Source organism: Oreochromis aureus, linkage group 3, assembly GCF_013358895.1.
Source record: "Oreochromis aureus strain Israel breed Guangdong linkage group 3, ZZ_aureus, whole genome shotgun sequence".
NCBI classification, from domain to species: domain Eukaryota; kingdom Metazoa; phylum Chordata; class Actinopteri; order Cichliformes; family Cichlidae; genus Oreochromis; species Oreochromis aureus.
Window position 1 is genome coordinate 127,745,791 of NC_052944.1, and position 26,284 is coordinate 127,772,074.

Here is a 26,284-nt window from a genome sequence, read left to right on the forward strand (position 1 = left end):
GTGAGTGAACTCAAGGGCTTTCTCAGATCACACCTGGGTGAAAAGGCCAGCACTGAATTGTTCCAAGAGCTTATGTGTGCAAGACAGAGTGAACAAGAAACCCCACAACAGTTCTTGTACCGCATGATTGGACTCAAACAGAAGATCCTGTTCCAATCAAAACAGGTCAGTACAGACATTCGTTATGAACCCAAAACTATTCAGGAAGTCTTTCTTCACAGTATCTACCAAGGTCTGGGCACAAAACATACTGACATCAGACAGCAACTAAGGCCATTCCTTTCAAACAGTGACGTCACTGATGAGGAGATTCTCAGCCGGGTTATGAAGATGATTAGCGATGAAAATGAACACCAGCGTAGGTTAGGTCATGCCCCCCGTCAAAAAACAACACATACACATAGTGTCCAGGTGGAAGGAGGAGATGTGAGTGCAAACAGTGGGGATAATGATGCGATCCAACAGCTTAGTGTACAAGTAGAGGCTTTGACTAACATGGTTGCGACTTTAATGGGCCAACAAGCGGCAGTTATTCAAACAACCCAATCAAAGACTGCACCTGTCCAAACGCCAGGCCAGGACCAATTCCATGGTACCCAACCTCTTGTTAACCAGGCACCCGCTACTCCACCAAGTCAACCTTCAGCTACAAGGAAAGGTAAAATACCCAGCTGCACCAAATGTATGCAGCAAGGCTCAGAAAACTGTAATCACTGCTTTGTGTGTGGGGATGCCGGGCATAGGGCAATTGGCTGTTTAAAACGAACCAACCAGCCGGGAAACGGGAGCCGGTCTCTGTTGAGGGGAAGACAGAGACCATCCCAACTCCCCAGTCCCACTCAGTAAAGCCCACTAGCAAACTAAGACATCTGAAGGGGAAGGAAAGAAAACGCTGCAAAAAGGAAAGCCAGCCCTCCCCACCGAAAAGCCAAGCAGTTACTGACAGTACAGCCCAAACAGTGCCATTGATTGGTAAAAAGAGCCTCCTAAATTGTTTTGTCAACGGCTATGCTGTGACAGTACTATTTGACAGTACAGTACTGGCTCACAAGTGAGCATCATTGATAGATCCTGGAAGGAGACGTTCATTCCCCAATATGCAGTGAGGCCCTTAAAAGAACTTCTTGATCCTGGGGAAAGCCTTGACCTGTGTGCAGCAAATGGACAGCCGATCCCATATGATGGGTGGGTGGAGCTAACAGTTAATCTCCCGGGGAACACCAATCCCAACCTTACAATGGAAGTACCCTTCCTAATCAGCCAGCTCCCCCTCCCCCAGCCACTACTGGGAGCCAATGTCCTCCAAGGGATGATTAACAGTCATGAGTGTGATGCCGATGCACACACTATGATCCTCAGCCTTCTCCGCAAAGCCCTAGGAGTGGAGGAAGAACAGGCGAGGGCCATGGTCAACTTTATCAATCTGCAGAAAGAGTCAAACCACAGTATAACCACCATTAGGGTGGGGAAGGAAAATGTTTATGTTCCACCTGGCAAAACGGTAAATGTGCGATGTAAAGTACCGTCTACCTTTGACATTTCCAACCCAGTTGTCCTGTATGAGCCACTAGAGGATAGCGCCACGCTAGAGCAGCTTAGTGTGGGAGAAGGCCTGCTAGAAGTCAGTAACAACAAGCAACCATTTGTTAGAGTGCCAATTTCCAACCACACTAACCAAGTAATCACTCTGCCAAAGAGGTCCCAACTTGGCTGCATTCAGCATGTTGCCAAAGTTCTTGACCTAGGTGAGCAGGACATTGGAGAAGGGAGTCCAACACAAGCTAGTGTAGTGAAGGCTAAAGTTAATGTGGCCTCTCCTGGTACTCCCTGTGCTGACTCGTGGCAGCCACCGGTTGACCTCAGTCACCTTAGTTCGGAACAACAGAGAATAGTCGAGAAAATGCTGAATGAAGAATTGGCTGCTTTTGCAAGGGACAGCAGTGACATTGGCTGTATGCCCTCTCTCCAAATGTCAATTAGACTCAAAGATGACACCCCGGTCCAAAAAGCTAATGCGTCAGTCCCAAAGCCATTGTACAGGGAGGTGAAAGAATATATACAGGAGCTGCTTGTGAAGGGGTGGATTGTAAAATCACACTCACCATATGCTGCCCCTATTGTTTGTGTGAGGAAAAAAGACGGATCATTGCGCCTGTGCATTGATTACCGGCTCCTCCCCCGCATACAGGACCTGATTGACTCGCTCGGAGGCTACAGATGGTTTTCCATCTTAGATCAGGGTAAGGCTTACCACCAAGGCTTTATCGCGGAGGGGTGCAGGCACCTGACTGCATTCACCACCCCATGGGGCTTATATGAATGGGTCAGGATCCCGTTTGGCCTTTCTAATGCGCCAGCAGCATTCCAAAGAAGCATGGAGGAAATGCTGGACACACTCAGAGATGAGTGTTGCATCCCTTATCTGGATGATGTGTTGTGTTTCTCCAGGTCTTTTGAAGAACACGTTGAGGTCTTGCGGCGTGTACTTCAAGCTTTGCAACGTCATGGAGTTAAGCTCCGACCTGAGAAATGTGAGATTCTCCGCAAAGAGGTCAGGTATGTAGGCCGCTTGGTGTCTGCAGATGGAGTGAGGATAGATCCGAAGGATCTTGAGGCAGTACAGGCACTAAAGCAGAAAACCCCCCAAACAGTCGGGGATGTCAGGCGGCTATTGGGTTTTCTGAGCTACTACCGGGCTTATGTGCAGGACTTCTCCCGCATAGCCAGACCACTTTACGAATTGCTCCAGACAAACCCCAGCCCACCTCTAACTAAACTTGTAAGAGAAAAAAAAGAAGGGGCCGCAGTTATCTTCACGGACCCCAGTAGAATGGAGCAGTCAACACCAACAGATTCTTGAGCGTCTCATAGACATTCTAACTAGCCCACCAGTGCTAGCCTACCCAGACTTTGATTGCCCTTTTATACTGCACACAGACGCGTCCCAACAGGGTCTGGGGGCGGTCCTGTACCAAAAGCAAGATGATAAGATGAGGGTGATAGGTTATGGGTCACGCACACTGACTCCAGCAGAACAGAATTACCACCTCCATAGTGGGAAACTGGAGTTTTTGGCCTTGAAATGGGCAGTATGTGACAAATTTGTCGATTACTTATACTATGCGCCCCATTTCACGGTCTTCACAGACAACAACCCCCTGACCTACATTATGAGCAGAGCCAAGCTCAATGCTGTAGGTCATCGTTGGGTGGGGCAGCTCGCCGACTTCCATTTTGAAATCAGATATCGGCCAGGCAAACAGAACATTGATGCAGACACCCTTTCACGCTGTCCACTTGACATCAGTGCCTTTATGGATAAGTGCTCAGAAAGACTACCAGAAGAGGCAGTGTGTGCCACTTGGGAGGGAACTAGGACGGCCAAAAATGGGGATGTAGCATGGGTGGCGGCCCTCAACATAACATCACAACACCAGACACATGCAGACACTGAAGCATTTCCAGTCATCAGCCACGAAGAGCTTTCAGATGAGCAGCAGAAAGATCCTGTTATCAGGAAGTTGTTAGAGTTAAAGGAGAATAACAGAGATCTAACTGATGAGGTTCGTAGAACATTTGACAAGCCCACAAGGAAATTGTCACGAGAATAGAGCAGGCTGCAGGTGGAAAATGGCCTACTCTATAGGAAGACTCCCAGCCGAAAGCAGTTAGTCCTGCCTGCCATTTACAAACAAACTGTCCTCTCACACCTACATGACAACATGGGGCATGTTGGCGTGGAAAGAGTCCTTAGCCTAGTAAGAGATCGCTTTTATTGGCCCTTTATGAAGAGAGGGAGGTCCTAGAGACCCCCCACCCTAATCATCATAACACATATGCCCCGAGGGCGTCCTAGTGACCCCCACCCTATCATCATCATCATCATCATCATAACACACACGCCCCACGGGGGGTCACCACGACCCACGCCCCGAGAACAGGCGGGCGCACAAGGGCTAAATACACTGGGAAATAGCGAGGGTAATGAGACACAGAAGGGGAGCACAGCTGGGAGAAATCGGACATAACGAGACCCAAGGGAAGCGAAACTCAATACATTCACGTAGGACACTGACCTTCAAAGTAAAACAAGAAATGTAACATAGACGCAGACTTGACTAGGGGAGACAGAGCAACTAAGAAACACAGAGAACAATAACAAGAAGACACAGAGGGTGGCTAACCAAATACTCAGAAACTAAAGAGAATACAAGAAAACCAAACTAAGACACTTCACTAAAGAATAAGCTGGGACAACAAAGAGAACTAAGATCATAATACAAAAACTCAGAGGCAGAAGAAACTCAAAACACTGGCTCACCGACCCAGGACCGTGACAATCTGCATTTATCAGAGCGATATGTGACTAATTTTTTATTAAATCAGCAGAAAGTACACAAACACAAGATTAAAAATTTTATTTATTTATCAGATACATAATTACACATTGATACAATGAACAAGGTGTCTATAAAAATTACATATGGTGTAAGAAAAACATTATAACATCCAAATAAGTGTTTTATGATAATCTGACATAGTTTTAAAAGCATAAGAATAAAAGTTTTTAAAAAAAATTATGTTCTTTGACGATCACATTACATGTATCACATTTTTTAAAGCATAACGTAGGGAGCAGAGTGTTCACAAAAACAGTTTTACGATTACTTTTTCCACAGTGCTTGTATGCCTCGTGCAAAACTTTTCACTTTTCACCATAAGACACAATAACTCACGATTATCTAAGACCAGCCATGAAATGTCCGTCGCTTCATTACAATCATTTGTCCCCGCTGCTGCCCTCAGATCCAGTCTTCTGTACTGGGGGGTAAAATGGCTCTTTTGGCGGTTCATAAAAAATATCTCAAAAAGCGATGTTGGTGAGGGGACCAGAAACACTGGGTTGCAGAGCAGTTGGTAAAGATTTTTATATTTCAGGTGTCTGCAAAAGCTGTCTTGCTCGTGCTCCTGATTGGATATGTGGAGCCCGGCTCTGATATCTCACTGGTGGCAGCTAAAGGTAGGCACGCCTTGGAGGCAGAGTTGGTCTCGGGCGCCATCTTTCAAACAAGCCTCATGGCATTTCAGGCAAACTCAGGCCAGAAACAACATCCGGTCACTCGCGGTCAAAATCCACGCAGACCTGGTGTTTCGCAGGGATCAGGTTAACACATCTGGCTTAAATCAGAGTCTAAAAATATAAAGAAAAACAAAAAGCGTTTTAAAACATGCAAACTAGCAAAATATCAAAGGAGCATAACATAACAATAACAAGATGATATGACATATGTCGCGTGATCAGAATATTGAGGGTGAGAACAAAACAACCATAGTGTAAACGAGTTGGTCAAACAATCGATTTTAATGATCACACGTGCGGGGAGACCATTACTGCACACAATTAGCGTGGATCTCCACCCAAAAATACACTTCAGATTGCTTTTATAACATCAGGGTATTGTAACGCCCCCTCTTGCGTTTACAGGCACATTATTTGCATCTTAAGAACATTGTTCGCCTCCTCTACAGATAATGATCAATTCTAAGAGATAAATGCAGACACAGAAGTTCCTCTTTCTGGCATCCTCTTCCGAATATGGTGATGATCTCAGGCCTTTGCTCAGCTACTATTTTACTGTAACAATATACTACTAGCATATAAGCTTTTAAGATTATAGATTTAACTCAACGATTTAAAGTGGTTATAACTGCACCTGTAATAAACATGTTAATATTTGATTATGATAACACCTGTAATACAAATTATAACATGCCAGCAACTTCAATAAATGCTTGGATGAAATGATAATTAATGCAATGATAAAGATGATGGTTATGTAAAACATACCTGATGAGGGCATGATAGGTGATGTAGACATGTAATGTATAAACTTTTACGGGAGTTAAAGTCGAGCTTATATATATTTTTAAAGTGTATTGTACGTGGGATAAGCTCCAGCCCCCCCCCCGAAAAGGATAAGCGGAAGCGAATGGATGGACAGATGGTGTTACAAACCATTGTGATATTTTTTTAAAATGAAAGGGTTGACAGAATGGTCAAAAGGAAAATGCAAAAATGTAGTTAGAGAGGAAGATTAACACTTACCGACTGATATGCACATAGGGAAAGCGATGCCAGTTGTTGTTGATCCCTGGTTCGCGGTTGTTGCGAGCTCGCTTCCCGCAGGCTCTTCTGCACTTCGGGCATCGCGATGAGGCTCAAAACACCCCAGTCAGACGAAGTAAAGGCAATCCAAGCTGTTAGCGGGCCAAAGCTTTCACCTGCTTTTAGTTGATATAAATAAATTTCGCTCTCTGTGAGGTTGAAGGCATAGCCCCAAAATCCGCCGGAGCTGAGACGGAATCTCTCTTGTATAGGGTTTTTTTTTCTGGTAGAAAAGAAGAGTTACATTTAGGCCTAAATGTTAAATTATTTAAACCAGGGGTGATTCTAGGATCAGAGAGCTGCCCATCCACACCGTTAGAAAAAGCATCTTGAAAAAACGGTGATATTCCGGCAGCTGGGGCGCCAAAATACGACCGTATAATTACAGAAAAAGTAATGAAAATAGAGTTTGTTGAGCTAATTTTACATGGGATTCTGCCTTTTCCAAGTGCTTTTAGACATTAAATTAGGAACATTTTAACGTGATCAAACAATGAAATTACCTATAAACAAGGTCCATGAATGTGGCACACACACACACACACAACAGGAGTTATAAGGTTAATGGGCATCCAGTCAGTTAGCTAGTGAGTACTTTGGGTTTAATATTGGCACATATCGCAAAATAACCAGCTTCTCTCATAACATTTCAAACAGGACACTGGTAACCACAGTAGGCTAAGGACAATGTTAAGTTTTAGATTTTAAATAGGCTGTATACATTTCAATGGGAGCAACAGGACGGTCAAGTATCGCTAATTTTACTACAGAGCAGGACGGATTGTAGGGTAGCAAACATCGTCGGAAAACATGTTTTCAACACAGCAGGTTACCTGGTGTAATGTTTTTCAGCTAAAAAGAAACATGGCCTGACTCCTATCTAACTACAGTATATAAAGAGTAACTGAAGGTTAAATGCAGCTAATATGTCCTGTTTTAAGGCAGGCGCTTCCACCTCCGCTCCACTGCGTCTCAGACACCATCGCCTGGCACAAAGGGCACCTGAGAGAGAGGTGGGCTGGAACAAACCATTTTGGGAGGGGGGGGGGTTATCTATACTTTTGTTGTTAAAATGTTCCGTCTCAACCAAGTGGAGCTGAAGCACCCCCAAAAATGGGCTAAAATCGCCCCTGATTTAAACCTGAGTGAGAGCCAGCCAGTGAACCTATCGCAGAAAAGGTAAAGCGGACCTGTCAGGGTCCTGGGTATGAGCGACCCAGGATCCCTGAGCAGTTATAAGACTTGTGTTATTGTATGTATATTTGGTGTTGCTGTCCCTCTTCTCCCTGTTTGTGGATGTGTGTGTGTGGGTATATGTGTTTCTGCCAGCGCCGGTTGGCGGGCGCTTTCAGGCCTGGTGGGTGTGGCCCTGCTGGCAGACTGGCCACACCCGAAGCCACACACCTGCTCCTGATCAGGCCTCGTCGGGGGAGCTACTTAAGAGAGTCTTGGAGCTCCCACCGGCGCGGGATCATTGCGTTAGACTCCCAAGTCAGTGTGCGTGTAAGAAGTGCAGATCGTGTGTGCCCGCGGGGGTCAGTGATTAACGGCTGCCTCTATTGTTTTCCTACAGGAGAAACGTGGAGAGGAAGGACAGCACGCACAGGGTGTGCAGAGTCAAGACAGCGGGGAGCACGAACACGGACGCCACTGGAAGACGCACACGGGAGTCTTGGGGAGCACGGGGATTAATTGTGTATCGTTATTTACCTCACTGTAAATAAACGCACTGTTTACACACAGAGTACCGCACCTGGGTCCTCCTTCCCTTCACCCCACGGTCTGCCATGGCGAACCGTGACAGGACCTGTATCCGATTGGCTAATCGGGGTGCCGCAGGAGCCGCCCACTTGTTATGTGATTGCCAGCGGGGCGAAGTTAGGCACGCCTCGGAGGCGGAGTTGGTTTCCGGCGCAAATTTCAAATGAGATAAGTAGCATTTGGGAGCTGAGCCGGGGAGTAGGACAGACGCTTTCCTCTATGCGCTGGCTGCGGTTGTGGCTCGGTGCGAGTAAGCGCGAAGGGAGAACTTAGGCTTTGCGCTGAATTTGAGATGGAGCTAGTAAGAGGGCTGGTTTGAAGAAAAAAGACTAAGGATTTTTTCAGGAGTATTACCTGCTGCCTTATTATAAGGTTTTGGGAATAGAGGGTTCCCTAGGTTATTCTAGGGAGGTTTGGTTTTGTTTTTTGCTGTGCATATTTGGATAAAATACGGAGGGTTTTTCAGGAGGTTTCCTGCTTGTTTGCCTAAGGGTTGGGTGGGAGCCGCGAGAGTTTTATCGAGATATTCTTTTGTTGTTGTTTTTTTTTTTTTTTGTTGTTGTTGTGCGTTTTTTGGAGAAAGACGGAGAGTTTTTCAGGAGGTTTTTGGTGGGAGCAGTGGTGCACTTATGCTCGGGGGCTCGCGAGAGTTTTTTGCGACTCTGACTTTGATTCTAAATCTCCTTGTTCGGATTAAACAAATGCAAATAAATTGAAATAAAGTTTTCCAGCGAGGCATGGTTTAACACAATTTAACACACACACACACAACCACGAACCCAGAGACACAAGCACGGGCCCAGACACAGGCTCGTGCGCTGACCCACCACCAGATGGCGTTTTTTAAGCATAAAAAGTAAAAACTTTTTAATGGCTTAAAAATAAAAGAATGCTATTAGATATAAAAACTTTTTTAAATAATCAATTATTTCTGTTTTGGGGAAAAAAAGCAATGAGCTATGAACTAGCATATTTTGGATGAATATCATAATTTTATGAATATCATATTTTTTATGAATATCATATTTTTATTACTTCCTTTATTACTTCCTGAGCTCATTAATATTTATATCCCTCCTATAAGAAGTCCAGTTTTTTGGAAAGAATAAAATCGTTCAGCAAGAAGATCCAGACACTGGTGTCGGGAGCGGAGGATGGAAAATACCGCAGGAGGATGAGGCATCTTGACTTAACATAAAGGATCGGATGGATAACAACGTCAGGCGGTCATAGACAAGACATTAGTGATAAAAAGCGAAAGCAAAAAGGCCGAGAAAAACAGCACAGAAAAACTATGGCCGGCAGCAGCAAAGCCAAACACAAGCGCCATCATACCGGAACCTACGACCACAGATATCCCAACCTTGCAAAAAACAAAGATCTAAAGTTAAACATTGCACCCCAAAACTGATCAATGTGGTTTCATCAAAGGGAGGAGCTAAAGGAGTGAGATTCAGGCAGATCAAGGACATGCTTCTTGAGGTATGATAACTATTTAGACTTTGGGTAGCTTTGACATGCACTTTGTTGGCAGTCACCCATGTAGTTTATACTCATACTTTATCAATTCTCCCTTAAATAGCACAATACAATGGAAATACACACCTTGGAGAGAAGGAAGAGGAGCTTTTCATGGAGTTTGGTGTAAGTAATTCAGCATCTTGAACAAAAGTAAGCACTGACCACAGTTTAAACACACGGGGAGATGCCAAATTTGTAAATATTCTGCACTTAAGGTCACATCCTGATCAATAATATCATAGCAATGGCCCATTCAGCACAGGTGTTGGGCATGGCAAAGGCTAATGACTGCAGTGTTTCTCTTAATCGTTTCAGTTACTGCATGAAACCTGCAAAAAGAAAAGAAAAATATCTTAAAGTAGAGAAAAACTAAAGGTTACGTAAAAACAAATGTAATGGGAGAAAATAATAAGTTTCATAATAAACTGAAAATGTGTTTGTATATTTTTAAATTTATAAAAAAAACTGTAGCTTATTACAACTTGAGTTAGTCACATTAACCAAACCTCTGTTTTGGGAGGAATATAAAACTTAAAAGGAATCATCCAAAATCCCAGTTAACCCAGTATGTGAATGCTGATAATTATTTATATGTTCACTTTAAGTTTATTGTTTTCATGAGTTTTACATTCTAAATTGATGAGCAAACCTGGCAGGCTGTTGTTTATTGTTCTTTAACACAAACTAGAATGTCGTCTTCAGGCCTGCACAAGTGAACCTCACATTCAGCAAGTAAAGTCCATGTTAGAAATCTGTTTAGGTAAAGCAGCCAAATTTGTCATAGAACATGTTCTTCATGTTGTTTGTTAAAAAATCAAATCAAAGCTGATAATAATGAAGAAAAGCAGCAACTTAATATATTAAATGATTAACTTAAAAAAGTAGTTTTCATAATTACTGTAGTTAATTACATAACACTTAAAAATAGTTTTAAATAGTGTGGAAAAAGTAGTTGGAGGGACATAATTTTTATGAATAAACAACTTAAAAATTAAGTTTTACTATTAAGGTCTTGGTATCAAAAACAGAGAGAAAAAACCCCACATATGTTACATCAAACTGAACCTGCTGCATGTTTCAGGAGTTGAGGACTTACTCTTTCACCCAGCACCTTAATAATGCAACATCAAAATAGGAGAACAAAATCAACAGTCAGACATCTAACCTCAGATGCTTTTAGAATTACAGCACAGCTTCCCAGATTAGGCTCAGCATTTCTGTTCACATGTTGCCATCCATCACTGCCCTAATCAGGAGAGCAGGCCTCTAAATAAAGCAGAATACTCTGTATCATAGAAGCTACCGGATACAAACTGGGCATTCTGTCCGGTAGCTTCTATGATGAATGAAATGTTCTCTATTTGTGGAGCACAAGCCAGAGTGGACCCCAACAAAACAGTCCATTTGCTACACACACACACATCTAGGATGCTGGGGAGGTAATTAGTTATAGTGTTTAACTGCAGGCACATTCTATGTGAAGATTCTCTGTTCTTAACCAGCACTTTAATGATCTTAAATAGTGTTTTCTAAAGCAATTTAAGTAAAATGAACAAACGTGTAGATTGAGTCCAAACAGTTGTCATTTTTTCGATCCCACAATTTAGGAACGTGTTGGGTACCTGAAAGCGTAAATGTTGAGGTTTTTCACCTGGCGTAAAATATTATGCTTAGGGAATGAGAACGTGTTGGGTGGAAAAACAGTCTTGCAGTGCCTCTGAGGGCCCTTTTGGTCACACACGTAGCTGCTTACAAACTGGTTTGGTGACTTTGAACAAGGGTCTGTATGCTAGCATTAGCATAACAGTGGTGTGATCAAAGGCACCAAGGTGGGGGAGGGGAGGGCTTTGTTGTTTCCCCATGTAGGAATTTATGCAGTTTGGGAAACACAGTCTTTGGGTCAGCATGATTGAAATCACCCGCTAGGATGAGAAAAGCATCTGGGTGGGCCATCTGCTACTCACTGACATGCTGATGCAGTTCATTCAGTGCCTCACTCCTGTTGTTGTTGTTATTGGAGCAGGAAGGGATATGGTCAGCAACAAAAAGTATTACTACAGCAATATTTGGGTGTTTTAGAGCAACAGGTATTTATATGAGAGTATAGGTAAAGCTGTTCTGATCCACACTCCAGTCCAGAAGGTGGCAGTAATGCAACTGAAGTTGTTTGCCAACCGCCATAAAATGATAGATGAAGAGAACAAGGGCCAGCCCGGCCTTCAAATTCAGCCTCTGAATGGCTGAATCCCAATTCAGGGTCTGCAGCCTTAAAGTACGCAGCCTCAACGATCCTCAAGGGCCGCGTACTCAAAGACCGCTAAGGCCGGAAGTGCGAGGCTTGTGAAATGGGACGGTCTAGCCTACATCGCGCTGCCCAAGTTGCCTAGCAACCATAACACCAATCGCTGGAAACGTTTCGTACAGTTTTGTTTGACAGAAATGAAGGAGAACATATTTTGTTCGTGTGTTTGTTTCTACACGAGCTTTGTGTGATTTAATAAGTATCTGAGGCTGAGACCACAGGACTGTAAAACACGATTGTTGGCCTTTAAGATTAGCTAGTAAATAACAATTAGCTAATGTTGTTCATGAGACTAAAGTCAGTGTAAATATGATATGGCCAATATTATAGTTATTATATTAATCATCATAAGCCATTACAGCAGTGAGTTTGAACTCTCAAATCAAATCGCTTCTATTGTCACATCACATGTGCAGGTACACTGGTACAGCACATGTGAGTGAACTCTGTGTCTAACACTGAGCTTCAGTAAAGATTCAAGTTGCAGTTATTTATATGTCCTATCACCTTAAACCTTCACTCAAAGACAAGTATCTTTGACAGTGTATATACAGATGTATTATATATAAGAGACAAATATTGTCCGTTTAATATGTTGGCATTACTAAATTTGGCTCAATGCTTACATATATGTGTAAAAAGAAAATGTACGAGCTGTGATAACTGTTTCTGATAGAATGAAGATCAGACTGATATATGAAATATTCCTTTATTGGGTGAGAAAATCAGACCATGTCATAACTGCTTTAAGTCATACAGAATAGATATCAGAGCCTTAAACAGGCTGACTTCTGCTAAATGGGTCAAACTGGGCAGAAAGTGTACAAACACATAACATCCTTATAGAATATGATGTAACACTATAGATCAGCTGACCTCAGAATATATAAAGCATATAAACAATTACAGCAATATGATGCAACAAACACAGCAGTGCTACTAATCCAAAATACTCAAAGCTTCATAGAACTGAAACAAACATTTATTTTAGCTCCATTCTGCTGCTGATACATACTTTAGGTTTCTGAATATTAAACTTGTTGCTGCCTTTCATAGTGTGTAACTTGAAGGCCCTGAGTACTTTCTCCCACACTGAAAACACTGGGATGATAACATTATTTGAACATTACCTAATAAGACTGATTCAGGACAGTTTATTCAGGACTATTATTAGTTATGTTAAACTTTCCTAGCAGTCCTTCACAAACAGGGAACAGTCTGTCTATTCTCTCCATCTGTCAGCTGCTGCTGGCTCTTCCTCCTCCTCTTCCTCACACACTGCTGAGTTTGTCCTGGTGGATCATCAGGGGTGCAAAGCCTCACAGATGATGTGCAGCAGTGGGTCCCTCAGTCTGTCCTCACTCTGGACACTTGCAGTCGTCACACATGGAAATCAAATGTGTGATAAGCTGCAGGATTCAAACACAAGTGTAACTTATAAATACATGTTCATACTTTTATTCCACAATCAGAGAGAAAGAAACAGAGAGAGAGTGCAGGACAGACAGACAGGTGACAGTCTCAGGTGTACACACTGCTACAAAACAGCACAAGAGAAGGAGGATTTAGTGTTTGTGTTATTACGAGTGCTAAACAAGAAGAGTTCCCAGATGGTCCAGTGGACACATGTGTGACTCCTGTGATTAAAGCATCTTTCTTTCAGCTTAACGAGTGAACCGTCAGCTCGTTCAAACACACGTTAAAGTCCGTTTGGCTCGACACCACCGAACAGAGGCAGCAATATAACATAGCTAACATTAACAGTGCAGTGAATCCTGCTTGTGCCGTCATTGTTCAACACTGAACCATAAAAGAGGCTTAACCCTTGTGTGGTGTTTATATTTTTGTTACTCAGCCAGTGTTCATGGTTCTGGTGGACCCGCTAGAGTTTTGGCTTTCCAAATTAACACTATCAAACAATTTTATGTTAAATTACTCAACAGATGTTTACTTCATCCCAATTACAAGCCATATTGAACAGCAAACATGGTTAATTTTTTCCCTTTACCTTTGTTAGATCACATTTATGAATTAATGTGCTTCTCGTTTTTTTTTTTTTTTTTTTATAAAATGTTATAAAAAAAAATAAATCAGTTATAATCAAGTGGAGTGAGTGGAAAGACACAACACATTCACGTGAAGCAATATGTTTCACAACTACATGGGATCAGCTGCTCATCAATGGTGACAGTAGGCCCAGGGTTGTAAAACAGGGGGAGGCGGTGCACACACTTATCCCACACTGTCCTGATGGCAGCTAGCTTGTCTCTCTGCCGTCGAGCTGGTCTGTCGTCTCGGTTATCAAAACGGATAATCCTGGAAATTTTGTGGAAGTTTTCCAGAGACATTGATGCACGGAAAGGTTCTTGCCGGTTTCTGTGTTGGCCCTGGCTTATCACAGTAACAGCTCTGCAGGGTGGCTCATTTTCTTGGGCAAGAAGACCATTCAATTTCACCAGTTATTGACATGCATATTTCTTCACTTGCTGTCTGGTGGGCTTGTTCTGGTCCTGGAGCTGGCTGCAGATGGGGTACTCGTTTTCGTTTTGTTACTAAATGGTGCTCAACCTCATCCTCTTCTTCAAAGTCACTGTCAGACTCTGAATTTTCAGAAACCTCTTATGTTGTTATGATGTCTTATGTTAACCTCTTTGTTAACATCATCATCTGAAGCTCCTCTCTCTTCCAAAATCATTGGATGGCCCTCGCAGCAGATAATCTTTTGCCATCTTGATCAGTTGTGATAAAGAACCACACTGGCAAAGTCTTATTTATAGTATTATGCCCCTAATTTGCAGGTGGGACAGGGTATGAGAAAATAAAATTTGGATCCATCAAGAAAGAGGGTAAAATGTGTGAGATGTAAGAGCAGACGGTGTTGATAGTTGAATTTTCAACAATGTTGCAACTTTGTGCAGGAGCAGGAGGGGAAGAAAACACTATCAGCAGCACCAGAAAGGAGGAAGACAGAGTGTGGGAACACAGGACCTACACTTTCAATACTTTTATTAGACCTGAGTCCAGTGGACCCGAACACCTTGTATGTAATGTAAATGCGTGGGGGGAGGTACAGTATGAGGTCATTGAAAATTAGTTTTCCATTTATGTTCTTCACACAAAATAAGCCAAAGCCAATGAATTTCAGGTTGAAAAAATAATTAATTGTTTAATTTTTCTTTTGAAAAAAACTGAAAACGGGTCTCACAGACCCGAACACCATACAAGGGTTAATTATCCATAAAATCATCACATTCTCTGTAAGATTAAGGTCGACTATTGTATTATTATATTTTAAAGGCTTTAAAACCAAGTAAACGCTGAAAGTACAAACATCACTAATGTCACATAACTTTGCCGACATGTGGTCAACAGTAATGTTTTAATGTTCCTCATTATTAAACATTTGCACATAAATGAGTGACATCATATTCAGTACTTACGTTTAACAGTTTACTCTTCGGCCGCTCCGCTTCTGCCGTCTGCGGCAAAATTGTCCACAGTGACTGCCGCGCTATGAATTGTGGGATATGTTGGGCCACGAAGTCTACATCACCACAGCCTTAAAATTCAGGGAAATGAAGGCCGCATTTCAGGGCCGCATTTCGAGCTGCCTTTGAATTGGGACAGCCTTTGGCGCGCCACTGTGACGTAATCGGCCTTAAAATGCAGCCTTTAAGGCTGCAGACCCTGAATTGGGATACAGCCATAGACGCTGCTTACAAAATGTCTGTCAAGGAAGTAGCCCTGAAACAGGAGCCAGTGCAGTACGAGCTGTCGTCGTCGCCACCACCGCCGCAGCCCTTTAAGGAGCAGCCATTAAAAGAGGAGCCATTGCAGCAGGGGTAAGTCCATTCATATTGAGGCTTGTTAGTTCGTTGGCCTAATTTGTTTTCTTAAACTACGATAAAGTTTTTTTTAGTTTTTTTAGTAAGTTTTTAATTTAAAAAAATGCTATTAATGGTAAACTAGCAGCCCCAGTGTGCTTTAAATAAGTTCTGTACATGTTTTTCTAGCTTGATTGGTGTGCATTTGGGGCCTGGCAGGAAGAAGAGGCTCAAAAAGAAACGTGGTCGCCGTGCCAGGAAAAAGAGCTGACGTTTCTGTAAGTAACATCCCTTATGATGTGAAATAGGAGGCGATCAAAGACCTGATCAAAGAGAAAGGCCAGCTATCAGGCTTAGGGACTGACTCGTGCTTTATTTTTGACGTGACAAATTCAGGATGCAGGGTCATTTTCTTTGACCACTGCAGCTTTGGGGAGTTATACAGTGTCGTTTGAAACCATGCTGGAGTCACTTGGACAAAAGGTTATGGACAAGGTGCGGTTGGGTGATATAAATTTTTAAAAAAAAACAAATTCCAACAGAGACTCATTAGTCTAATAATGACAATAGGCGATATATTCCTGTTTTTTATTTTGAAAGTCTTGTTTCTATGTTCAATGTGTTTTGTTTAACTTCCCTTGTGACGTCATGTTGATATGTGTCAGCTGTGTCTCCCCAGGTGTTTCCACTTCCCTCATTAGCCTTATGTGTATTTATGTCCTGTCTTCCACTGTTAAGTCCAGTCATCTGTTTATCTTGTTTCATCTTTCTCCAGGTCTCAGGTTTACTACGTGTTTTCTGTTTAGGTTCATACTCATGGTTTGTTTTTGTTTGTTTTGTTTTTTTTGGTCACATTGTTTATAGTTAACCTTAGTTTATCCCAGTCTAGATTTTTAGTCTTTCTTTTCCCCCCGTTTTGCCCTGTGTTTTTTTTGTTTGTTTGTTTTTTTTTTTGTTTTTGTTTTTGTTTTTTGTATCCTTTACTGTACATTAAAGCTGTATGACATGATGATGAGTATGGTCAGCATGCCTTTTATTTTTACAGAATGAAAAATCTCACTCTAGAGCTGTTTAACCACCAGACAGAGCAGTTGCGCTTCCCTGTAAGTATACACTCTTTGTTCTAGTATAAAAGTGTACACTGAAGGTTTTGAATTTAAAGTAATGTCGGTAAGTCCTGTGGTGGTGTTTTGATCTCTACTGTCTGATCATGCTTCTGTGCATGTCCATGGTTTGCCAGCAGCCCTCAGAGGTCATGTATGGGCTCAAATTGTGGTCATAAATATTTTGTACTTGTAAATCAGGATTTGTATGTGTAAAAAGAATTTGTGTGTGTGTGGACTCTGCACTCAAGTTTCAAGTTACAAGTTTGAATTTTGACCCTATTTTCTTCCTTTCATCTGATTGGCCAATGTCATGTCAATCACAAATTTAACAATGCTTTGCTAACATGGGAGGCCTGATGGAAGGAGATGTGTAGTAAAACTTTGATTTTTCATGGTTCCCTCCAAGATCACAAAAATGATTGTTAATACTTTTTAGCAATGATGGGGTAACTTGAGAAGTAGTTTTGTGATGCAGCACAAAGAGTATTCAAAGATGAACACTATTAAATGGTATTTATTTTGTAAGTTAGGTAATCAAAGATATTCTATACATTTAAAGATTTCACAATGTGCCCTCTGTATTAATGTCTTCAGGGATGTGCAGAAAAAAGGTAAGAAAGTTTTAAAAACCTACTCATGACTCCAGAACAAGCGTGGAACAGTTTCCCATTTTACTGGATGTCTGGTTTCATCTCTTGCATTGTCGGAGATAGACGGTGGGATTGTTGGTGCTGTTGATAGGGAATTTGGGCCATTTCATTTGTGAGAAATGGGAATGTCTCACAATTTTTGAGACTCCTTTGAAAGGGTAAGGGGTTAGTATTTACTGGATTTTGTTTGAAAGCCACTGTGATGCTTGCTTCCACTCATTTTTTTTTCTTCTCTTCTGTTTGCTCACTTTTATAGGTGGCTCCCTGGGAGTGAACCACATGTGTAACTTGCATTTGATGGCTTCCATCTGTCACTCAGTGGCTTCATTATGTAAGCAAATTGCTCAAAGGCTTGAGTCTGGCTACCTCTGCCCATCAAGTGCTACTGCGAGTGGAGGGGGAAAGAAAAAATTGTCAAAATAAAAAGTGAAACTTTAATTCTCTGCTGGTCTGAGTGTGATCAATTTGAATCTCATCCCCACATTGCCACATTAGTTAGCTTAATTTAAATACCCAAAGTTGAGAATGAGTAGTCCTTCAGATTAAAAATTAAGTTTGATAACAAACATACTGAATTTTGTAATTGTTTCACTTGTCTCAGGTTGCATCTTATTGTGAAAAACCAAATGTGTCATAAGTGCACTGAGGGGGGTTGAATCCCTTGTCCCCTGTCCCTCATGTTTTAGGATAAAATGGAAAAGAGTCCTCCAATATACCTTGTTGTTGTTGTTGTTATTATTATTGTTGTTATTATTTATTTTTTGTTAATTTAAAAAAGGCTTTACTCAAATAATTAAGCTAAGTTCATAATTTGAAAGCAGGGATTTTATTTGACCTGATTTTGGGTATGTTTCTGAATATAGAAATCTTTGGGGTTTTTTTGTGTTTATGTTAATATTGTGTTGAATACAATCAACATTGTAAGATGTGAACGTAAACCTAGAAGATCTAGAGAATTATGTTATTTAATTTTTTTTATTCTCTACCTCCTCCGTCTCCAGTAACTGTCCAGGCAGATATCGGACGAGTAATTATTTGTATTTCTTGAATATTGACTCCACACTTAAGGGGAAAAAAAGGGGGCGGCTGCTTGGTTTGCACTTTTAATTTGCTTCCTGTACATGATCAAATAGTGTGGAAACACCATTTCATCATTTTAATTTGTAAACTTTGAATAAAGAGTGACAGTGCTGGTGCATCCTGACAATAGTACTAAACATTAAATGGGCATTATGAGGACAGTGAGCTGTGCTGTTCTTTGAAAGATTGATGAAACTGACAAGTACAAAACAGAAGCCACGCAACTTTGAAATAAAATGTATGTCATTATCTAGTGATGTGCGATACCACTGATTTCCTTTCCGATCCGATACCAAGTAATATCCAGGGTGGTACTGATCCGATACCGATACTTTGTACAGAAACTTATTTTATTTATTGTATCTCAAATTATAGCGTCATAATAATTACAGGACATCAGATTACTTGTTCTTATCACTTAATAATGCAGAGTTCATCACATAGAAATAAAAAAACAAAAGAGAAACTGAAGTTGTGCGCTATTTGAACACCTTGCCTGCCTGCATCACTAAAGGACTCCGTGAGAGACGTCTGTCTCGCCCTAGCAGCACCTGTCCCTCTCCTCCTCTTCAGTTTGTCTCAACATACGCTCGTCATATTCTGTGATATGATTTACTCTGAGGTGTTTGACAAGGTTAGTGATGTTGCCACAACCATACATGCCAACCCTCCCGATTTTTCTGGGAGAATACCGAATTTCAGTGCCCCTCCCGAAAATCTCCCGGAGCCACCATTCCCCCGAATTTCTCCCGATTTTCCACCCGGACAACAAAATTGAAAAAGCATATCGCAGAGTTCATAGCGCGGCCCAGCCAATTCCAGTCTCCAACAATGGCGGCAGCTACTTAGTTTTAATATTACTCTTATTTCTCTTTCTGGGTCGCAAAAAAACTTTAAACATATTTTCAGGTGAGAATATAGCTGTGTAAACTTCAAATATCTGAGCCGACCGACACATCGTCTTCAACCCCCCGCGGTCTTTCGCTACTCGGGTTAAACATGATATATAAGTCACTTTGATAACTTAAAAATGTTGTTGTTGTTTGGCTTTTTCAGTGTTTTGTTTGTTCGTGAGTAAATCGGTTTGGCTGAGATTAAAGTTATTAGATTAGATTAAATAAAATTTAACTTTAATCCCTCAGGAGGGTTCCTCTGGGGTTTTCACACAGCTGAATAAACGTCAAACAGAAAACTGATTAAACAGAAGAGTTTACGTCAGCGCCCGGTTATATTTTAGATAGCAAGGAGCAGACGGCAGAGTTTCACTCCACCGAGTGAGCTCGTGACGTACTACCCGGCTTTGGTCCTCAGGTGGAAGCAGCCTCTGAATTTGGACACCCCCGCTGTTTCCGGACATTTAACGTATTTTATCCGATAAATAAACACTGTAAAATGTATTTATTTCCCCCCCCAAAACAGCCTTTTTGAATGTCTCCCTAGTGTGGCCACAACACCTCACGTTTTTGCCACATGTATCGCAAACCACGTCTCAGCTGTTTGTGGAGGTAAAATACGTTCGCACATGACTCCAGTTACGCTCAGCCACTGTTGTGGGTGCGCACGCCAGGGGCTGCGAGACAGACAGCCGTATTTCGCACATGACTATGAAAGGCGGAAGAGGAAGTAGTTCCTTTGAATGTAGACAATCCGAATGTTATAGTTTATTTCCACTGTGTTTCTGTTAATGATAAACTACAAATTTACTCTAAATTACTAAAATATCGATATTTTAATGTGAGAATCGATTCTAGAACATAAATGATTGGTATCGGAGGAATCGATATTTCAGGATCGATCCGCACATCACTAGTAAATAGTACTGTACCAACATGTAACTTTTTTGTTTGCAAAAAAAATATGCACAATTTCTATTTGCATTTCAAGTTATGAAAATGATTCCTTAAACATATTTGTGGTTTTTACAGTCAAAAATATCACTTTCTACTTGTATTTTAAATTTTGTCTGAATTTATGACACATTTTGACACATTATGTCAAAATGAGTAAATAACAGATTGGTAAGATAAACAGTTTTTAAAGGTGAAATATAGAGGCCAAATCAAAAGTAGTCAAAAACGGCCAATTATACCCTGGACCCCAGAGGGTTAAGGGCTAAAAGCAAAGTTGTCACCAAGTACTGTTTATATTTGTGTATATTGCTGCAGCTTTTTTGAGTATTAACTTGATGCCTTTGGGTGAAATAATGGTAATATGAGGGACTGATCCATGTGGTCATAAAGAATAGCCACTTGTTTCTGTGCTACCAAAGTTCCCCGGCTTTCATTCAAAATGTGTTTATTGTCAGCACCTACAGGGAGTGCAGAATTATTAGGCAAATGAGTATTTTGTCCACATCATCCTCTTCATGCATGTTGTCTTACTCCAAGCTGTATAGGCTCGAAAGCCTACTACCAATTAAGCATATTAATAATGAGAAGGGGTGGTCTAATGACATCAACACGCTATATCAGGTGTGCATAATTATTAGGCAACTTCCTTTCCTTTGGCAAAATGGGTCAAAAGAAGGACTTGACAGGCTCAGAAAAGTCAAAAATAGTGAGATATCTTGCAGAGGGATGCAGCAGTCTTAAAGTTGCAAAGCTTTTGAAGCGTGATCATCGAACAATCAAGCGTTTCATTCAAAATAGTCAACAGGGTCGCAAGAAGCGTGTGGAAAAACCAAGGCGCAAAATAACTGCCCATGAACTGAGAAAAGTCAAGCGTGCAGCTGCCAAGATGCCACTTGCCACCAGTTTGGCCATATTTCAGAGCTGCAACATCACTGGAGTGCCCAAAAGCACAAGGCGTGCAATACTCAGAGACATGGCCAAGGTAAGAAAGGCTGAAAGACGACCACCACTGAACAAGACACACAAGCTGAAACGTCAAGACTGGGCCAAGAAATATCTCAAGACTGATTTTTCTAAGGTTTTATGAACTGATGAAATGAGAGTGAGTCTTGATGGGCCAGATGGATGGGCCCGTGGCTGGATTGGTAAAGGGCAGAGAGCTCCAGTCCGACTCAGGCGCCAGCAAGGTGGAGGTGGAGTACTGGTTTGGGCTGGTATCATCAAAGATGAGCTTGTGGGGCCTTTTCGGGTTGAGGATGGAGTCAAGCTCAACTCCCAGTCCTACTGCCAGTTTCTGGAAGACACCTTCTTCAAGCAGTGGTACAGGAAGAAGTCTGCATCCTTCAAGAAAAACATGATTTTCATGCAGGACAATGCTCCATCACACGCGTCCAAGTACTCCACAGCGTGGCTGGCAAGAAAGTTTATAAAAGAAGAAAAACTAATGACATGGCCTCCTTGTTCACCTGATCTGAACCCTATTGAGAACCTGTGGTCCATCATCAAATGTGAGATTTACAAGGAGGGAAAACAGTACACCTCTCTGAACAGTGTCTGGGAGGCTGTGGTTGCTGCTGCACGCAATGTTGATGGTGAACAGATCAAAACACTGACAGAATCCATGGATGGCAGGCTTTTGAGTGTCCTTGCAAAGAAAGGTGGCTATATTGGTCGCTGATTTTTTTTTGTTTTGTTTTTGAATGTCAGAAATGTATATTTGTGAATGTGGAGATGTTATATTGGTTTCACTGGTAAAAATAAATAATTGAAATGGGTATATATTTGTTTTTTGTTAAGTTGCCTAATAATTATGCACAGTAATAGTCACCTGCACACACAGATATCCCCTAAAATAGCTAAAACTAAAAACTACTTCCAAAAACATTCAGCTTTGATATTAATGAGTTTTTTGGGTTCATTGAGAACATGGTTGTTGTTCAATAATAAAATTATTCCTCAAAAATACAACTTGCCTAATAATTCTGCACTCCCTGTACATATTAAACTACTTAAACATTATAAATGTCTTCAAGCTCACACTGAGGCCTGTGGGGCACTATCAGCCGCTCAGACAGTACACACATCTATATGTGTATTTGTATATGAATATTTCATACTGTAAGGCTGACTGTTTATTTAAGGGAGATGAACAAAATACATTGGAATTGTACATAATTATATGACAGATGATTAATTAAATAGATTTTAAGTAGATTCTTAAAGTCTTATATGTTGAATTGAACTATTGGAATGTTGGAATGCTACTACGCAAGTAACCCTGGCGGAAGGGGTTACATGAATAGGATGAGGGACCTATGGATTCTTCGATACCCAACATCCACAATGACGGCGAAACAACTAGTAGCTCAGTGTTCCAACATTCGAAAGAAGGGACTGCTCTCACAGCTAGAGATTGACGAGGTACAACATAAATGCTACGGCAAGGAGGAGTCAGGGACGCCAGGTCAGGGGGAGATATCATCACCCCACCCGAGATTGGGTACATAGCCCCAAGTGCGATAGGAGAAGGATCGTTGAGTGCGAGAGGAACTGACCTGAAAGATAGGATCATGGCCAAGCTTGAAACCTGGATCCCCCGTAGCCGGTTACCAAGATTACGTGAAGTACACTCGGAAGGTCTGCTAGATGATGTTAATGCAGCACTACGGCTGATACCTACAACCACGATTACCGACACTAACAAGCTGATCTACACTACGGCAGCAGTGATCAGTGAGATGCTTGGCTACAAGTTGAACAGCCACAAGGGGCGGTACCCTCCATGGAGAAGGAGGCTAGAGGGCAAGATTAAAGTAGCACGAAGGGAGGTTAGCCAACTAACGGAGTTGCAGAAAGGCGCGACAAAGAAGGTGCATAAGAAATACAGCAAGCTGTCCATACCTGAGGCCTTGGAAACTGCCAAGCAAAGACTCACAGCCTTGGCCAGCCGCTTGAGGAGGTACACCAGAGAGATCGAAGGCAGGAGAATAAACCAGCTGTTCTCCACAGAACCAGCAAAGGTGTACTCTCAGTGGCAAGGGAACAATAACAGAACAGCACCACCAAGGCTGGAGACGGAGCAATACTGGAAGAGCATATGGGAGAAAGACACAACCCATAACGGCAATGCTCAGTGGCTAGTGGATCTGAGGGCAGACCATAGCGACCTCCTGAACAGGGTCCAGTAACCATCACAGTGGCAGACATCCAAGAAAGGGTCTCCAGTATGAAGAGTTGGACAGCACCAGGCCCGACATGGTTCACGCCTACTGGCTGAAGAAGCTGACTGCACTCCACGAGCGTCTGGCAGCACAAATGAACCAGCTGCTAGTTAACGAGAGACACCGGAATGGCTAACCGAAGGTCGGACGGTCCTGATCCCCAAGGACCCCAAGAAGGGACCGGTCCCATCCAACTACCGACCAATAACCTGCCTCAGTACTACATGGAAGCTCCTGTCAGGCATCATATCGGCTAAGATGAACAGGCACATGGGTCAATACATGAGCGGGGCACAGAAAGGGATTGGCAAGAATACCAGAGGCGCAAAACACCAGCTACTGGTAGACAGAACAGTCAGCCGAGACTGCAAGACCAGACTGACCAACCTGTGCACAGCCTGGATTGATTACAAGAAGGCCTATGACTCAATGCCCCACAGCTGGATACTGGAATGCCTAGAATTGTACAAGATCAACAGGACCCTAAGAGCCTTCATCAGGAACTCAATGGGGATGTGGCGTACAACACTAGAGGCCAACTCAAGCCCATAGCACAAGTCACCATCAAGTGCGGGATCTACCAAGGAGATGCTCTGTCCCCACTGCTGTTCTGCATAGGCCTGAACCCCTCAGTGAGATCATTAACAAGACTGGCTACGGATACCGACTCACGGAACGGAGCGGTTGTCAGCCACCTCCTGTACATGGATGACATCAAGCTGTATGCCAAGAGTGAACGAGACATCGATTCACTGATACACACTACCAGGATATACAGCAATGACATTGGAATGTCATTCGGACTGGAGAAGTGTAGTCGGATGGTAACAAAGAGAGGGAAGGTAGTCAGAACTGAGGGGATTGAACTACCAGAAGGCAACATTGCAGACATAGAAGACAGTTACAAGTACCTGGGGATCCCATGGCGAATGGGAACCATGAAGGGCCGCTAGGAAAGCTGCAACCACCAAGTACCTGCAGAGGGTCAGGCAAGTCCTGAGGAGTCAGCTGAACGGTAAGAACAAGATCCGGGCCATCAACACCTACGCCCTGCCCGTGATCAGGTACCCTGCTGGGGTAATAGGCTGGCCAAAGGAGGAGATAGAAGCCATCGACATAAAGACAAGAAAGCTCCTGACCATGCATGGAGGGTTTCACCCCAAGTCCAGCACCCTGAGGCTGTACGCTAAGCGGAAGGAAGGGGGCCGGGGACTGGTGAGTGTCAGCACCACAGTCCAGGATGAGACAAGAAACATCCACGAATATATATATAAAAAAAAAAAAAAAAAACACCCAGCACGCCCCTGCGGGCGGTTTATCCTTCAAGCTCGGGTCCTCTACCAGAGGCCTGGGAGCTTGAGGGTCCTGCTTGCAGTATCTTAGCTGTTCCCAGGACTGCGCTCTTCTGGACAGAGATCTCCGATGTTGTTCCCGGGATCTGCTGGAGCCACTCGCCTAGCTTGGGAGTCACCGCACCTAGTGCTCCGATTACCACGGGGACCACCGTTACCTTCACCCTCCACATCCTCTCGAGCTCTTCTCTGAGCCCTTGGTATTTCTCCAGCTTCTCGTGTTCCTTCTTCCTGATATTGCTGTCATTCGGAACCGCTACATCGATCACTACAGCCGTCTTCTTCTGTTTGTCTACCACCACTATGTCCGGTTGGTTAGCCACCACCATTTTGTCCGTCTGCATCTGGAAGTCCCACAGGATCTTAGCTCGGTCATTCTCCATCACCCTTGGGGCATCTCCCATTTTGACCTCGGGACTTCCAGGTTATACTCGGCACAGATGTTCCTGTACACTATGCCGGCCACTTGGTTATGGCGTTCCATGTATGCCTTGCCTGCTAGCATCTTGCACCCTGCTGTTATGTGCTGGATTGTCTCTGGGGCATCTTTACACAGCCTGCACCTGGGGTCTTGCCTGGTGTGATAGACCCCAGCCTCTATGGATCTTGTACTCAGAGCTTGTTCTTGTGCTGCCATGATTAGTGCCTCTGTGCTGTCTTTCAGTCCAGCTTTGTCCAGCCACTGGTAGGATTTCTGTATATCAGCCACCTCCTCTATCTGCCGGTGGTACATACCGTGCAGGGGCCTGTCCTTCCATGATGGTTCCTCGCCTTCCTCCTCTTTCTTGGGTTTCTGCTGCCTGAGGTATTCACTGAGCACACTGTCAGTTGGGGCCATCTTCGTGATGTATTCGTGGATGTTTCTTGTCTCATCCTGGACTGTGGTGCTGACACTCACCAGTCCCCGGCCCCTTCCTTCCGCTTAGCGTACAACCTCAGGGTGCTAGACTTGGGGTGAAACCCTCCATGCATGGTAAGGAGCTTTCTTGTCTTGATGTCAGTGGCTTCTATATATATATATATATATATATATATATATATATATATATATATATATATATATATTTGTGGTTTTTTTTGTTTTTACACCTTTTAATCTCACTATGTATTTAAAAATGTATCCCTGTCTTGTCTCAGCTGGGGTCCTCATTTAGTGTCACAACTTAATCTAATACAAGCACAAATACACCCCAATACGTTTATTGGATTTAATAGGAATAGTTTATTTATTTATTCAACTAACTTTCGATTTCTAAGTGATAGATGTATATGCTGGCTATGAATTATAAAAATATTTTTCTTGTGGTCCATAGGAATGTTTAGGTCTGCAAGTGACTCTATAAACTTTTCATTTATTAGCATTTTCTTTTTCAAATCAACAAATTCAGTATTGCACTCACCAATGGCCAGAAAAAGCCTGTGACCAAAACACTGGATCCTCGGCCACTTGT